General features: G+C 39.6%; 1 pseudogene; it reads left to right on the top strand.

Annotated features, from left to right (window-relative positions):
* Positions 1–4,037: 4,037 nt before the first annotated feature.
* On the top strand, positions 4,038–4,127 carry LOC118835117 (annotated as a pseudogene).
* The last annotated feature ends 1,191 nt before the right edge of the window (positions 4,128–5,318 follow it).

The following is a 5,318-nucleotide window of genomic DNA, read 5'->3' as shown; positions in this document are numbered from 1 at the left end:
TTGGTGAATATGTATGAATGTGTATGAATGTGTGTATGTGTGTGTGTGTGTGTGTGTGTGTGTGTGTGTGTGTGTTTGTGATAAGGCACTGGACCAACTCAGAAAAATGTTCTTGTGTTGGGATGTATACATGGGGTTGTTGTACCCATAGACTCACAGCCCGACTTCTCCTGGGAGTCAGCCAACATCATCTTGAGACCTGGAGACATCAGGACTAAGGTGAACCCAGGGCCAGGGAAAAAGTTGGAGTTTCTCTTGAACAGCTTTAGTTTCACTAAAAGGCCAAGTCTGAGGCACCAAAGACAATCTGAATTTTTAGCACGTCTTCCCCCACCCCACTCCTCCTGCCCCCCACAGAACATTCCCTCTGAGCCCTTGGCATCCTTGATTTCCATGACACAAGGGTCCCTCAGTAATCAGGATCAATTGGGAAAGAGGCAGGCTGATTACAAGAAGGGGAGAGGGTGGAGGAAGCCAGATAGTAAGGACTGGGCCAGATGTATAAGGCCTAGAGGGTGATGGTGGTGGGAGCAGCGAGGGCCATGTGTTGGGTGGCTTCCACCATCAACACCTTCTGCCTCCTCTTGCTAGGTTCAGTAGGAGTGGCAAGCAAGAGGGAGGTAGAAGGCCCTAGGAGGGCTTGCTTTTTCTTGCCTTTAAGTTAAGAGACATGGTCCCAGCCCTCTAGATTTGCTACTGGTGCCTGGAGGCATTGCTTTGCAGGTGATTCATTCATGAGCAGATGGAGAGGGAGGGAGGACGTGAGGAGTTTAAGCCCATCTCAGCCTCTGCTGCTGCTACTACCAACCCCTGCTTCTCTCCCCTCCCCCACCCAGTGCAGCTTCTGCTGGGGGTGTAGCCAGAACTCCCATCCTGGGCCTGGCTCTCCCCTTCCCTTCCTCCTTCCATCTCCTCCTGGCACTTCATTACTGCGTTTCTGCTTTCCCCTGTGCCTCCATCCTGGACCCCGTTACTGGCTCAGACATAGCACCATCTTTGGGGGAGGGGGGCGGGGAATATATATTTGTGATTTCCGTATTGGGTGACTGCCCAGGCACCTTAGAGAAACCTTAGAAAGAACCCTGATTACAAGTGCCATTTTAACAACCGGTTCACTGAACTCAACATAAAATTAGGCATCGGTTCTGCCGAACCTGCGAACCAGCTGAATCCCACCACTAGTTCCATTTCCAAAATATATAAGGATTTGATTCAAATGAATAAGAATATAAAGCATTCCCCAATTAAATAATTGGGCAATTCATACAACCAGGCATTCTGATAAGAAGAAATCTAAGCTTTTGATAGTCATATAAAAATTCTCCAAATCATTAATAATTAGAGAAATGCAAATTAAAGCAACTCAGAGGTTACAACTTACACACATCAGATTAGCAAAGATGACAAAAAAAGGAAAAGGAAAATGTTAGCAGGGCTGTGGGAAACAGGACATTAATTTACTTTTAGTGGAACTGTGAATTGATACAACCATTCTGGAGAGCAATTTGTAACTATGCCCCGAAAGTTACTAAACTTTGTGCTACTAAACTTTCATTCAGCAATATCTCTCTCAGGTCTATACACACAGAGAGGTCAAAGAAAGTAGAAAAGGACCAATAAGTACAGAAATATTTTACAGCTATTCACCATCATCATTTTCTTCTTCTTCTTCTTCTTCTTCTTCTTCTTCTTCTTCTTCTTCTTCTTCTTCTTCTTCTTTCACTACAAAGAAGTGGAATCTAATGGGATGAGGGAATGACTAAACAAATAGTAAGAAATAATGAAAGGGATTGTTTCAGATAAACCTGAGCAGTCTTACGAAATGAGCAGAATTGAGAGGAAAAATCATACACTATCAGCTCTATGAAGACAAACAACTTTAAAAACTTAGTAACTCTGATCAATGCAAAGGCCAATGTAAATTTTAGTGCATTCATGATACTCATGCTCATCATACACAAATGAACTAAATATATAGTATGAACTTAATAAATTTGTATTGAATTGAACTGAATTGAAACATATATTTTTGGGTACAACCAAGGGGGAATTCATTTTTCTTGACTATACACTATGTTTCAAGGGTTTTGTTTTTGTTTTTGTTTTCTTTTAATTTGGGGATAGTGTTGTAGTAAGAGACAATCAATACAAATTCTTTTTTTAATTGGTTCAATCAGTATTCAGACACCATCAGTTCTTTTTCTGGGGATGGACAGAATTTCTCATCACAACTTCAGAGTTGTCTTGGATCATTGTATTGCTGAGAACAGCGAAGTCCTTCACAGCTGATCATCTTATAAGATTGCTATTACTTTGGACACAAAACATTTCGCTTTGAATTAGATCATGTAGGTCTTTCCATGTTTTTCTGAGAGCATTCTGCTCATCATTTCTGAAAGCATAATAGTTTTCCATCATAATCACATACCACAATTTGTTCAACCATTCCGCAATTGATGGGTGTCTCCTCAATTTACAATTCTTTGCCACCAGAAAAGAGCTTCTATAAATATTTTTGTACATGTAGGTCCTTTTCCTTTTTTTAAAAAAAATCTCTTCTGGGATACAGACCTGACAGTGGTATTGCTATGTCAAAGGGTATGCATGGTTTTATAACCCTTTAGATATAGTTCCAAATTGCTCTACAGAATGGTTGAATCAGTTCACAACTCCACCAGCAGTGCAATAATGTCTCTTTTTTCCCACATACCCTCCAACATTGAAATACAAAATCCAGGCATTAAGTGGAATTTGGGCAGGGGCCTATTGTGGTTCAGTCTATGCCCAAGCTCCACTCGATGCCTGGATTTTGGGCCCTCTTGACTTAGAGTGAATGTCAATGGTAATTGTTTTCTTTGAAACAGCAAACCTGAGGGTCTTCCCCTCCCAGGCTGATTTTTTTTCCTGTTTTTTTCTTTTTATAATTACAGGGGCCATCCCTTGATTCACTAATTAAAGAGGCCTATTCACCGAATGGGCCTAACCTCACTTTATGTGAGTACCTGAAAAGGCTTTAGCCTAAAAGGGTCAGGTCTCCCATTGCATCTTGGGCCATTTCCATTCATCCTGATGAATATCGGGCCGCTGGACCCAGATGGCTCTAGAAGAGAAAATGAGGCTGTTGACCTTGCACAACCCTCCTTCACTCAAATCAAAGTCAACTGCAAGTTATGTCATACTTTCCCTGATGTCATGGTCCTCTTCAAAAATGAAGGACAAACACAACCTGTGAGTAGACTGAGCTGCCTGAAAGGGGATCCAGCTGGTCGGGTAACTCAGCTCTATCTCTCCCTCTCCTTCTCTTTCTCCTTCTCCTCACAATTTGAGCTATCTAAATGTGGAATGGACTTCCTTGGGAGGTGGTGGTCCCCTTCCATGGAGATTTTCATGCAGAAGCTAATTGGTGATTTATTGGATATCTTATATTCATATAGGAGTTGGGTTAGAAAGTCTCACCAAGGTCCCTCCTAACTCTCAAGTTCTGTGATTCTAAACGATCATTTATTCCCAATTTTAAAGATAATGGAATGAAGGTTGTTTCATATTGATCTGTAGGAAAAATTATTCTAGAAAATCTAAGAATCTAATAATTATCTAATTATCTAAGAATCAATAAAGACATAAATGTTGTTTGTTCTTCATTTCCAAAGAAGACTAATGACATTACAGAGTGATCTCTTAACTTACACGTAAATTGGATTTAAGCGAGGCAGAGTTGCACAAAGTTGTCAGCCTCAATGGCACGAGATACAGGGGATGACCTTTGCATCTTTGATGTCTGACCAAGCTCTAAGTGCTCCACAGCACCAGTATCAGTTACCTTAATGGAAGTTGGAATAAATTGTTCTGATCTGCCCATTCCACTGGGTGATGTCTTCACATGCTTGGGGCAGACATCTTCCAAATTCACCAATAAGTTTGAAGCCTGTTGGTTACCTGTTGGTACCCACAACCTGGTTAAGCCTGTTTGCAAGATGGTTTTGCTAGGGTGTGGCCACTTTGCATGCTACAGCTTCTTGGAGGCACAGGTGAGAGCCATAAGGATGGAAGGGGTCCTACTGGCCTTTACAACACACACATGATTAAGGCATTGCCACCTACTCTGTGACATCTAAGCAAAGACACAAATAAGACAAATTCAAAGCATTATAGATATCTCATTAATTTAGTCAGTAGCAAAATAGTACTAACATTTTAAAATTGGAATTTTGCTATTTAAAGTAGATGCAAATAATATGAAATAGGTCCTAAAAGAGCCAACAGAGTTAAAATTACACCTTTTTTTAAAAAAATTGAATGTGTTTCACTTTGCTCTGCTTAATATTGTGTTAATCTCTTTGTGGTAATTGAATTAAAGAAATTATTTGATTATAAATTAATATCATATTTCTCATATAATCACTAGTGTTACATTGAAATGGTGCTTAGTTTTCTAGTCTTAAAAATTATTCCCTCCTGAACTACCATGTTTGTTATACTTCTTAAATAAGTAGCATACCAAATTATACAGTGACTAGAGGTGAGGGTGTATTTAAGAGAAGGAAATTAGAAACACCTCTTAAAACATTTCACAAAATCTTGAATGGTGCCAGAAACATTAGGCACCCCATATTTGTGGAAGTAGGTTCAGTTCTGCTATATTCTTAAGGTCATAAATCTGGATGGTATCAAGGCCAGGGAGCCTGCTTCTCATCTACTTCAGTTCCTTACAGTGTGGTTTTTCTCACCATATACTGTAAAGGATAAGTCAGCTGAAGATTGACCTAGGGATATATGTTATCCCTGGATAAGCCTAGAAATCTATTACTAGAACTTTCTTTAATCACTCCAAGATTGACTATTTATCTTTAAGGTTCTTTGGCATAAACTCTATGACTTTATTGGGGAATTGGGTGAATAATTTTTGGGGAATTCTATGTCTCTTGCAAGGTTGGAGTCAACATGACTTCCGGAAGTCAGTGGTGGAATACATTGGAAATTTCCAAGCACTTTATTCACTTGTTAATGTCAGATTTCATCCCATTACCCACCATGACCATAGCTAAATTTCCACTGGTAACATAGTCACTTCTTATACCTTAATTCTTGCATTGCAGTCAGTCATGGTAAGGGAAACAAAATGTGTGCTGTGGGAGTGGTAGTGGCATGGGGGAAAGATGGATCACAGCAGGAGAGGAGGAGGAAGTATACTTTTGTAAAAATATTTCTATGATTATATAATAATAGCTCAAATTCTTATAGCACTTTAAGTTTTATGGAATTTTTTTTTGAGGAAAAAATAGAATCTTTTTATCTCTTACATTTTCTACGTATTCCTC

This window comes from Trichosurus vulpecula, chromosome 1, assembly GCF_011100635.1.
Source record: "Trichosurus vulpecula isolate mTriVul1 chromosome 1, mTriVul1.pri, whole genome shotgun sequence".
Taxonomy (NCBI): Eukaryota; Metazoa; Chordata; class Mammalia; order Diprotodontia; family Phalangeridae; genus Trichosurus; species Trichosurus vulpecula.
This window is presented reverse-complemented; position numbering and strand designations above follow the sequence as displayed.